General features: G+C 32.6%; 2 pseudogenes; both read right to left on the bottom strand.

The window, feature by feature from the left end:
- Positions 1-7886: 7886 nt before the first annotated feature.
- Positions 7887-10485, bottom strand: LOC131605906 (ATP-dependent zinc metalloprotease FTSH 9, chloroplastic-like; annotated as a pseudogene).
- Positions 10397-12614, bottom strand: LOC131608052 (scopoletin glucosyltransferase-like; annotated as a pseudogene).
- Between the last annotated feature and the right edge of the window lie 341 nt (positions 12615-12955).

Below are 12955 nucleotides of genomic sequence, written 5' to 3'. Positions count from 1 at the left end.
AAAAGTATAGTACCTGCGGACTTGTCCCATCTTGTCTTTATTTTTTTTTTCGGAGCGGATCAAAGTTTTAAGTTTGTACCCTTAATTATACCCGCCCTCACTCCGTTCCGTTTTTGTGCAGATTTTGCGGGATAAATTTAAACAAAATTGACATACTTGTTTATCATCTCTAATTGTAGTCCTCTCTAACTTAAAAGAATTAATCTTTACAATTAAATGTTTAGAATACATAAATATAAAACAAAAAACATGAGACTAATTCCACAAAGATGGTGTATAATTAAAGAAAAGAACCTTATAATCATGAATTAAATTGCACAATAAGACTCCTTCAATAAATAAATTAATATAAAAACCCAACTTGATCACAAGCATAATATGATGGAAACATTTTTAAAAAGTGATTAGATTATTTTAAGTGTTTTTGTGAATAAAGTCAGCTATTGATTAGCTATCAAGTATATGTGTTGGAGATCAAAGACAGGTTGGGTCAACAATTGGGACAAGTTTTAAAATCATAGAGAGGTGTTTTGTTTTTGTAGTAGCTTTATGTCAAAGTGTTCCATCCACATCCATTTTCTAATTTAGGGGTAGGTTCCTTGGACTTGCCTTCAAGAATCCTCACATGTGCTTTCTTTCATATTATAAAGGGCCACACATGCTTTTTCTTTTTTCAAATATTTATTCTCCTTGCACAAGAAAGATAAATTCTTGTGTGTGTACCATATTTTTTGTTGATGGTAGGTTTCTTCATTCAATTGGTTTGCTCTCTCAATCTCAAGTCTTCAAACATTTACAATGAGAATGAACTTTGTCCATCGTTTATAACTTTTTTATACTAGTTCAAATAATGTTAAGCACATTTTTCTTTTTGAGAATTAGACTAAGAAAAACGTAAAGTAGAAATAAATTGGATCAAAATGCGAGTAAAAAATTGTTTGATTGAATGTGTTTGAAATAAAATGTACAAGTGGCATTTATAAGTTAAACCTAGCGAGTTTATAACTTAAACTTTATTTTTTAAGCCACATATTTTTTAATCTTTTTCAACTCTTAATATAAAAATCATGTAAATACAAGGTGTTTAAAGTACTTTTAAAATTTCTTTGATATCCTCAAAAAACTGCAAAATTCTAAGAATATGATTCTCTAAGTTTTTACTCTTTGCTTCTCATGAGAATTTCTACCTTATGCATTTTTTGTAACTTGTGCTGACAACGAATGAGAGAGAACCATATTTGATAGCCGAAGTATATATTTTCTCTATTCTCACTTGAGGTTTCGAGACATATTATAATAATTCTCAACATTGACTTTAATCTTATGGTGACGTCAATATAACCACCACCCACCTTTTATTGCTCTCTCCAAAACTTGAATTACCCTTCAATAAACTTGATCAAATTCAAACAATGCTTGAATCTTGATCTTAATGTCCACATTGCTTGCATAGTTTGAATATACAAAACCCTCTAAAGAATCTTCGTATTGAACTGACTTTGTGTACTTTAAACTACCCTTTAGAGAGCCATTTAAATACCTCAGCATTATCCACTTCAAATCTTCTCAATGAACCTGATCAGGATTGACCACAAACTTACTATGCTTACTACATATGGTAAATATGATCTACTACAAACCACTCCAAACATATTGCTTCCAACCCCACTTACATCATGAGTAATCTCAATTATATTCTTCTTCTCCTCGGTTTGAGGACATTGCTTAACCAAAAGCTTTGTGCGATGACTCAAATGAGTGTTGAAGGTTTTAGCATCTCGCATTTAAATTGATCCACCATGTTCTTCAAATAACTAGATTAGGATAAGAACATTTCACTCTTCTTACGACATATCATGATATCCATACCCACGATTATTTTAGCTTCACCAAAAATTTTCATATTAAATTCACCATTCAAAAACTCCATGAGCTTACCGACCTCAATTTTTCTAAAGCTTACCATTAAAATATAATCAACATATAAAAGGAGGTAGATAATATCTTTCTCATTCGTCTTCAATATGTATATACAACTGACATAATTACTTCTTACCAAACTATGTTTAAGAAGAAATTCATTAAACTGAAATATACCATTGTCTTGGGCTTTGTTTCAATCCATACAAAGATTTATTCAAAAAACATACCTTAGCCTTATCTTCCACAAAACCATCCGGTTGTTTTGTGTAAATTGTCTCTTCAAAGATTCCATATGAGAAAGTTCTTTTGACGTCCATCTATTGCAACTCAAGACTATATTGATTTACAATTTCCATAAGTACCCTTATAAAACAATTTTTTTACCATTGGTTAAATTTTTTTATTGTAATCAATCCTCCCTACCTGAGAAAAACCCTTCGATATAAGTCTTTCCTTAAACCTTGGTTCTTCAATTCCTGGAATACCTTCCTTCTTCTTGAAAATCCACTTGTATTCAATAAACCTTTCTTTCTTAGGTAGTTTCACAAGCTCCAAAATAAAGTTCTTCATCAGTAGATTAATCTCATAATTTACCGGCATTAATCATATTAGACTATCTTTGCTTTTGACCGCTTTTCTAAAGCTCTTTGGTTCTGATTCTTACAAACATTCTATCACATTTAAATCATAACAAAGCTCCGAAAATCTTTAAATTTGAGTACTATTCTCTCCTTCGACACATGTGAAAAGAGCAACATGATTCCATAACCCAACTATTCCCTGTCTCCAAACTTGTTACCATTAGTGCACCAACACTTTCATAACCACCTTTGTTTGAGGAAATCACAATCTGAACAAAATCAAGATTGTTTCTTCTTTCGTGGAAATCCTTTTTGAAGTGGTCGGTTTTGTGACAAGTGAGACATTTAAGCTTTAACTCATCAAAAACCTCGGAATTGGACTTTGACCATAATCTCTTCCCTTGCTGGTTTTCTCTACTCCCCATCCTTCCTCTTGAAACACTTAAGCTTTGACCACTATCATTAGCCTTCATATCTTTCAACTTTCATATCTCATTTGATCTTACGGTCATATGAACTTCATCCAAAGTGATAATATATTTCTTGACATAAAGAAGAGTATTCTTAAAGTACTCAAATGATTTGGGTAATGAGCTTAACAAGAGTAGAGTCTTGTCCCCATCTTCAATTTTCACCTTAATATTTTTCAAATCATCAAGGATCTTGTGAAATTCTTCCAAGTGCTTTACAATATATTTATTCTTCACATACAAAAAGAATAAAATTGTTGTTTCAAACACAATATGCGAGCCTATGACTTGGTCATATATATATATATATATATATATATATATATATATATATATATATATATATATATATATATATATATATTGATTCAAGTTTGACCCACATCTCAGTCGCAATCTTCTCCCTTACAATTTATCTTAAAACTTTATCTTCAATGCACAAGAAAATGACAATTCTGCTCTTATCCATCATCTTGTGCAAGGGTTGCAAGCATTAATTCCTCTACCTTCAATGCTTCTACCCAAGTGTTTTCAAATCTTTCAAACTTTGAATAGAAGAATCACTAGGATATCTATCTTTGTTAGGAAAATTCTGGGGGAGGGGGTTCAACACGTGAGATCATTTTAACTTTGGGGTTTTTCCTTTCATGAGCAACACTCCTTTGTGAGAGACACACCACATACTCATCCAAAACTCTAAGGCAATAGGTGTGTGGGTTCTCCCACTTATAAATATTAAAGTCTCTACATTCCTAACCAAAGTGAAATTTCTCCTCACTACTCACACTTGTAATTCTTTTTGAACAATCTTAAGTATTTTCCGTAACTTGTATTAACAACAAATGAGATAAAAACATATTTATAACTATCAAAATCTTAAAAAATCAAAAATATAATTCATTAACAAAACGGATCCGTAAACAAGTCCCAAAAACTAATCATATCAGTTTTCTTTCTTCTTTTCTTTCTTATGGTTTTAAGATATATTATATACATAAATTATTTTTAAATTTAAACACCATTTAATCATATTTTCGTCATTACTTTTTTTAAGCCATAAATGCTTATGGAGATTATAAAAAGTAGGCGAAACTATAAATACAAAAATAGAGCATAACTAGTTTCCCAAGCAAGCTTGCGTGGCTGCAAACTAAAGACAAGTATAAAAGTAGTCACTCTTATTATAACTTTCCCAAATGATTTTTATAATCTACCATACAAACTTTTTTGCTATGAGACATTATCGTGTTTCTTAAGCATTAAGGTGTGTGCATTTGAGTTGACATAATGTGTTGGTTCGTTATTAATTTTAGTATTGTATATTCTTTTACTGTTTTACCATCAGAAGTTGGGTTGTTTATTTTCTGCTGCATAATCAAAATTGATTCAGAAGCAAGGAATTCAAAGAATTGATTTAGACGCATAAATAATTAGTTAGATTTATGAAAGAAAACGCTAGAGCACCATCATTTGGTTCGGTGAACTTTAAAGTTCTTTCTTTACCATATACAATGATTTCCTGGTTTTCAAGTCTAAATATTTTTCTACTACTTTCAAAAATCACATTAATGCAACTTATCTTTAAATTGCCAAAGTCACAAAATCAGTCAGAGAGAATCATTTATTTAGTTCATAATGATATATGTAGCTTCATATTTAAGTATGTTTTTAGAACTAACACTTCAACAGTAATTCTATAGAAGTTGTGATAGATAGTTTACTAGCACAATTTTATATGTTATCGTGAAACGTCTTAAATAAAATAAAGCGATCTGCCAAAGAAGTTTGGAATGTTTAGAAGACTAAATATGATATCTAGTAAGTCAATACTAAAAAGTATACTAAGAGTTGTTAACTCAAATATAATAATTGATGACAAATCGACGAAGTCTAAATTCATGGAGATCCAAAAAATTGCTCACGAGATCATCATTGAGTGTATAAATTTAAATGAGTTGTTTTAAGTGAAATTGTGATGTCTGTCACGGTATAATCCTCATATTTTTCATATGTATTTTAATGTTTTTGTAACATTTTTTTATTACTTGTAATTTGGTTTATTGCTTTGATTAATTTGATTGTAATTTGATCATATATTCATTGTAGATTGTACCTTGTGTCTCTCCTTACATTCAATAAGTTAGATTTGATCCCTTTCAATGTATTTTTATCATGAGCAAGCAGGGCTAAAGCTAACATATGCGTGCCTTAAATCACAAGTTAGAAAATTTAAAACATACTAACATTTTTTATGCATGATTCGAATAAATCATATAGTTGATTCGAATTAAAAATTCATTTGGATTTTTTTTTTTTGATTTGTTCCATCATCTTCAGTCATAGCAAAACGGATCGACTGCGCATCTCTACTCCGAGTGACCCAGCATGCCACAAACAAAATAGAATAAATTCAACTTCTCATATTTAAATTTGACAGTACACAATTCTCCGCCTTATTTTTCACTCTAGTTTGTTGTTTCAATTAGTTTCACAAAAATCGAAGGCTAAAGTGACAAGTTATCATGTTTTATTTGTTACCTCGCTTGTATAACCGAAGTAAAAGTCATTTCAGTAGTGAAAAGAACGGACAACAACTATTTATTCATTTATTCATGCATTAAAATTTCACAATTACATCCCCATATATTTCACACACACCATTTATTCTTGCATTAACATTTCACAATTACATCACCAAATATTATAACCAAGAAAGCAACAAAGTAATAGAGGTCAGTATAAGTTTAATTACAAATCTCAATAGACTTAACCTTTAGCTTCTTAACTTCTTAATTTTAGCTTCTTAACTTCTTCTTTTAGAAGAGTGACAGTAAGAACACCATTTTGGATAGATGTGGAGAAACTTGGGCTTAAAGTCCAATAATAAGTGTTGATATATGTTTTATTTTATAATAACATTAAATGATAAACTATATCCTAGTCATTATTGGCATGTTATTAAAAATAAATTATATCTTTGTCACGTCTTTTAATTTTCTAGGAATCATGCATAAAAAAAAATGAGAATTTCTTTCTTCACCTTCCTATGAGGCTGACCCAGCGAAAACTCCTAAATATCTTTACTTCGGAAATGCATTTCCGAAATAATTTTTTTTTCAAATTTTTTCAGAATTCGAAAATGCATTTCCGAAATCCCATTTTTTGGATTTCAAAAATACACTTCCCGCAGAAGTTTTGAAGTATAGAATTATTTTGAAATGGTGGTTTAAAATTAAGATCTTCAAAGATTTATACTATTTATTAGTTAATTAAGACAAATATATCGATTTTAATTATAGGGAACAACCATTTCAAATTTTGGACCGATGAAATAAAATATCTTATAAATGGAATAAGTACATAATAAAAAAAATATGTTAATAATTTTGGAAATTTGTTATATTGAATTAATAATGATACACAAAATTAGAATGAATTTATTATATTAGAATGACCCAAAAACTGCCATATTCATTTATTTCTATTATTTAAAATTTCCTATTTAATTTTTAAATTTTAATAATTTATTTATAAATTTGAATTAAGTTTTAATTGTTAAAATTAAAATTTTAATTGTATTTTTTTATAAATTTTATTACTTTTAGATATTTTATAATTAACATAATAAATTTTAATTAAAGTTAAAATTATATTTTGTAATTAACTATTAAACTATTTATATTTATAATTTAGCTATTTTATAATTAAAGTTTTATGCATAGAATTAAAGTACCAAAATGAAAAGAATTAGTAATTGGCAGACATAAATATAATTGAATACAACAGTTTATTTTCTTCAATTTTATTTAAATTAAAGAATAAAATTAATATTTATATGTATAATTATACTAGAGATTCACTTAAATTTTAATTCTATTCACTTAACAAAGTACGATTTACATTTACTACTATAATTTCTATCAAATTGATTTTATATGAAATAAAAAGTTTCTTTTAATTTTTTTAAAATATTATCATTGTTTTTTTAATTTTATTAAAATTAAATTCTATTCTATTCGATTAAAATAAAGTATCAAATAATTTATTTGTAAATAAAGTAATAGTGCATAAAAAATTGTTGAAAAAATTTAATTATAAATAATAACTACAAAATATTTTAATTTAAAAAAAGATGTTAATAATTATTATTATATTTTAATGATAATGATATATATTTAATAATATCTTTTAATTAATACAATTAATTATACTATTAATTGTATTGATTCTCCTTTATTTTAATTTTTTAATAATTATTAAATTTTTTCGGAAATGCATATCCGAAACATTCCAAGACCAAATATTAGAATATTTCGGATATGCATCTCCGAAGACACCCCTCTCCAAAAAAAAAGTACATTATGAGAATTTCATCGGAGGTGACCAAAAAGGTTAGGAGGTCAATGAAGAAATTTTCAAAAAAATTAAGGAAAAGAAAATTAATTTTTAGAATGGGAACTAAAAATTATATAATCAATTAAAGAAAGTGATGTAATATATTTGGAATATGATATGAAAGATGAAAATAAAATGAGGTGACGAGTATTTTAATATCAAAGATGTACAAACATCATCATCCCTATAAAAAATAGTCTAAACCATAATTCAACAAAAGGAAATATATAAAACCCATACCATATCTGATAAGAAGTTAATCCTATCAAAACTATAATCTAGGGTTTGTAATAGAAAAGGGGAAGAACACTAAAATTAAAGGACTTAAAATAAAAGATAAACATAAACTTTGATTTCTTTGATTTCTTTCTTTTAAAGTTTCAAAGGATTACATATATAGTACTCATAGTGGATACTTAACTAGAAGGCCCAAACACTATATAAAGCCCAATTACATAACAATACCAATAAAATACTTCTAATATAAATTAGGCATTAATTTAAATGACTAAATTATTTATCTAAATAATTTCTCTTCTCTATCATTACCAACCCCTTCAAAAACAACCTTGTCCTCAAGGTTGAAAAACCAAATTGCTAAATCCAATTTTTCTTTTTCCTCTCCTGGATCCCACTGTTTAGACTGAACAATCATAACATTCTTCTTCACAGTCCAAACAGCACTAGGTGCAACAGATTTGTAAGGATGCTCAGCACAATTTAAATTCTCTAGTTGAAAACATACAGTACCCAAAGTGTTAAAACCCTTCTTGGAGCATGCCAAAACCAATGGATGTAAAAAAAATAAATGGGCAGAACAAGTCATTAGCTTCTTGATTGGAAATAATGCAGCCTCATTTACTAGGTTCGCAAGATCCACCCCTGTGAATCCAGTAGTCATAGAAGTAATGTCACCAATGTAAACATCATTGGCCAATGGAAGTTCTTTCTTAGAAACGTGAACTTTCAGGATGGATTCTCTTCCAATCCTATCAGGTGTTTCCACTATGACTACTCGATCAAATCTTCCTGGTCGGCGAAGTGCAGGATCTAAGATATCAGCACGATTAGTTGCTCCAAGAATAATCACTGCTGAATTGCTGTCAAACCCATCCATCTCAGTGAGCGATTGGTTCAAGGTTTGTTCTCGTTCATCATTGCTTACAATGCGAAATTTACCATCCCGACTTTGAGCCACAGCATCTATCTCATCAATAAATATAATGGATGGTGCTTCTTTCTTTGCCTTTGCAAAGAGATCTCGCACCCGAGAAGCACCCATACCAACATACAACTCAACAAACTCACTAGCAGAACAACTTATAAATGGCACATCAGCTTCTCCAGCCACAGCCTTTGCTAGTAAAGTCTTACATGTTCCTAGAAGACCTACCAAGAGAACACCTCGAGGAGGACGAGCTCCAAGTCGTATATATTTATCCGGATTTCGAAGAAATTCCACAATCTCTTCTAGCTCCTCCTTAGCCTCATCAACACCAGCAACATCAGCAAATGTTATTGTTTCACCTTTTTCAGATGATTTTGTACAATCGGAAGTTCCTGATTTGCGGTTCCTAATCTGACCAAGAGTTTTCTGAGAAAAGCTTCCACGGACTCGATGGAGAAGTCCCACCAGTACAGCAACACAAAACATGGTTATCAAACTAGGGTTGAAGAATACACCAGAACGTCTCTCATCCAAACTCCACTTCATTCTCCAGCATCTTTTCATAAGGAGTTCTAGTATCACTAGGCCTAGTTGTAGTATAAACAACAGCAATCCTCTTTGTCGGTGCAACACTCTTAACCAAAGACTCTGATTCCTCTTGCAACCTAGTAGTACTACTTGAAACTTCACCACCTTCAAAATCAGACTTCAAGTTATACTTTATATGAACCCCATCAACTTGCACCTTCAAAACCTGATCACTATTAATCCTACTCAAAAACTCACTATAAGGAACTCTCACAGACTCCATGGAAGATCTCGGTTCGTAGCCCGGTAACATATTCCAAGGCCTAATCAACCTCGTAGAAAAAATCACAAGCCCTAATTGAAGAAGCCAAACCCCAACTTGTTGAGCTTTCAACAAAGTCTCCCATTCCCATTTCCCAGTCTTAGAATTAGAATCTTCCGTAAGCTCATCAGAAACATAGAGAGGTATTTTATCAAACACCTTATATGCATTATGTTCTAAAACATCATTAAACAACAATACCTTCGCGTTGGTCTCATACGAGTTGAAAAAAGATGTTGTTGCAGTCGTAGATGATGTTCCACCAAACAGAGTTGACGTTGTCGAAGCAGATGATGTTCCTCCAGACGATATCGTGGAAGACTCAAATCCAAACGAAGTAGAAGATGTCGAGGACGACAACGGTGGCTCAAACATCGTTGAAGAAGTCAAAGAAGCCGAGGTAGGTGCTCCAACTAGTGAAGAATCCGACGGTGCTCCAAATGGCGTCGAAGAAACTGGTGACGTTGCTCCAAACTGTGTTGAATTAGCCGATGACGGTGCTCCAAACGGGCTAGTTGAGGCCCTAGAGGCTGAGGATGACGAGAACAATGACGATCCAGTTGTAGAAGACCCGAAAATGGAAGGATCTGAGGAAGCCGGCGCGGAGGAAGCTGATGAAGATCGGAAAGAGAAACCCGACCTTGTTGAAATCTTGAAAGCGAGCTCTCTAGAATGGAGACTGATGGTCATTTGTTTGTGTTGTTTTTGTTTCTTTTTCTTAAAAGAGGAATGAGACCCTTGGAGATACTTCTCAAAATCTCTTCTATTTCTAGAATGAATTTGATATTGATGATAAATTGTGGAAGAGGTGTTTCTTGGTTGGAATTGTTGATGATAATTATTATAGCAATATGAATAATGAGATGATGAATAGGATGAATAAGGGTTGGCATTAGATGGATGTGGTGAATACCCATGATTTGGATACAAACTTGGTGATGATGATCCATGAGTGTAGCAAGGTGTAAAAAGTTCCCATGGAAAAGATGGAAATGAAGATGTGGAAGAAGGGTTTGTGGGGTAGGTAGTAGGAGGAGTGCTCCATGAATGATATGAAGGTGTATGATAAGCATAATCCATAGGAGGATTTGAGTACATGGATGAAAGCACCAATTGATAAGAAGTTAATCCTATCAAAACTATAATCTAGGGTTTGTAATAGAAAAGGGGAAGAACACTAAAATTAAAGGACTTAAAATAAAAGATAAACATAAACTTTGATTTCTTTGATTTCTTTCTTTCAAAGTTTCAAAGGATTACATATATAGTACTCATAGTTGATACTTAACTAGAAGGCCCAAACACTATATAAAGCCCAATTACATAACAATACCAATAAAATACTTCTAATATAAATTAGGCATTAATTTAAATGACTAAATTATTTATCTAAATAATTTCTCTTCTCCATCAATATCAATACAATATACCAACCAAAGGTTTGAATATACAGACATCCACGTATATGAAATTCATATCAAATTTGTCATAGTAGCAAGTACTTCATAATCAATCCACAATGTTCACAATGTTGCTTCAGGATCCATCAGACTTTTAAAAAACGGTTGCGGCGGCGTCACAGTGAAGGTTTTTGCGATTTTCATTAAGACAGGTCTGATTGCGTTACTCAGATAGTAAATTAAAACATTTCTTTGAATTACTCAAGCTGCTTGAAGTCTCTCAACCTTTTAAGATCATCAATTAAGGCCAACAGATTATTATGAGACGAGCCACCTTCTTCAACAGCTCGTCTAGCCTTTTCCCCATACTCTCGAGTAACCACTCTGATTCCCTCAGCTTCATCACCACCGTCCATCAATCTCCTCACAGCCTTCTCAATGCTTGCTTTCCCTCGACACCAACTTCTCCCTCTCCCTAAAACCACTCAAACACCATTCTGTTGCACCAACTTCCACTCCAATCCCTCGCACCTCAGTTATCAGTCTCTCATTATAGAATTGTTCCCCATGCACCGGCCATGTTATCATCGGAACCCCCGCAGCGACAGCCTCCACCGTGGAGTTCCACCCGCAATGCGTCATAAATGCACCCACAGCTTGGTGGCTTAGCATCATAACCTGTGGAGCCCAACCTCTAATAATCAAACCTTTCTTCCTCTCAATGTTTCTATCTTCGAATCCCTTAGGTAACCATTTTTCTTTCGCCTCTTCGCTCTCATCTTCCTTCCCTTTCTTCTCTGGAACAACCCATACAAATTCATGACCCGACGCTTCTATTCCACTAGCAAACTCGTATAGTTGTTTATCAGAGAAATAGCAGATGCTTCCAAAGCATATGTACAACACTGAGTTAACTTTCTTCGAGTTGAGCCAACCCAGACACTCATGCATGCTCACAACGCTCTTGTTTCCTCTCTCTACTCTCTCGTGAACGGTTCTGCGAATAAGAGAAGCTGGACCAAGATGCCAAGCTTTGCGACCTGTAGTTTTCTCGTAGTGTTCAATGCATTCCTCACCGTCGAGTTCAGCGAAACTATTGACGATGAGCCCGTTGCTTTTGAGTATATTCTCAAGCATAATTTTCATTGAACCTGTGAATATCTTCGGAGGTTTTGCGCACAAGGTGATAGGGTGAGGAAAATTTGTAACTGTGAATGAATTTGAATCCGAATCGGAATGAAGTATATGATTTTTTCTGAGAGATTCCATGAGGGAGATGGTAAAGAGAGAGAATCCGGTGAAAGAAAGGCTAGGGATCTGAAACTTGTTGGCCAAGTCATCAAGCCAGGGGTATATGCAGTCGGCGATGATACAGTCAGGTGGGTCATTCACCATGAAATCTTCAACAGGTTCATGGAGGAGCATTGCGCCTGTGTAAATTTTTCCAGAGGTGGCAGGACCAGTGGTGGAGGACATATATTCAACACCGTGAGGGAGGCCGACTTTTCCGGCGGGGAATTCTACGGTGTGAATGCGGAAGAAGAGTGGATCCGCGGAGGAGAAAGATTTTGTAAAGAAATGGACATTGGCGGGAGTGGTGATGATTGTGACATGATGGCCACGTGAGGCAAACATAGTTGCTATGTCGTAAAGAGGGATCATATGCCCAGGTGCTGGATATGGAATGATGTAAAGTTTCAGTGGGCGTTCAACTTCCATGGCTTAATCTATTCACTATTCACCTCTATCCCTGTGTGTGCTTCTTCTAAGTTGAACCTTAATTTGGTTTTATATGCATTTTGTTATTGAATTATATAAGCAACGAGAACCACGAGATAAGAATAGATAGTAGAAGAATCATATCAGTTGACTTTAGATTGGAACAGATTATAGAGAAGAGGGGTTGTATCGGCCGGCCTTACGTAACCCAATTGCATGATATGTGACTTTCTTCTAAATTTGTATATAGGCCATTATTTTAATGGTGAGGTCATACTGAAATGATATGCATTTTATTAGTCCAGACCGAAATTTATAACACAAATATAAGAGGTTGCATCCTTAAACAAACTGACTTCTGTTGTAACTAACTTCTGTTTCTGACTTACTAAAAGTTGTTACAAATATTAAGTCCTCCTAACTAATGTATTTACACAATGTTCTTAAGT

This window comes from Vicia villosa, linkage group LG5 (genome assembly GCF_029867415.1).
Source record: "Vicia villosa cultivar HV-30 ecotype Madison, WI linkage group LG5, Vvil1.0, whole genome shotgun sequence".
Classification (NCBI taxonomy): Eukaryota; Viridiplantae; Streptophyta; class Magnoliopsida; order Fabales; family Fabaceae; genus Vicia; species Vicia villosa.
Note: the sequence above shows the minus strand (reverse complement) of the source record. Positions and strands in the feature narration are given on the sequence as shown.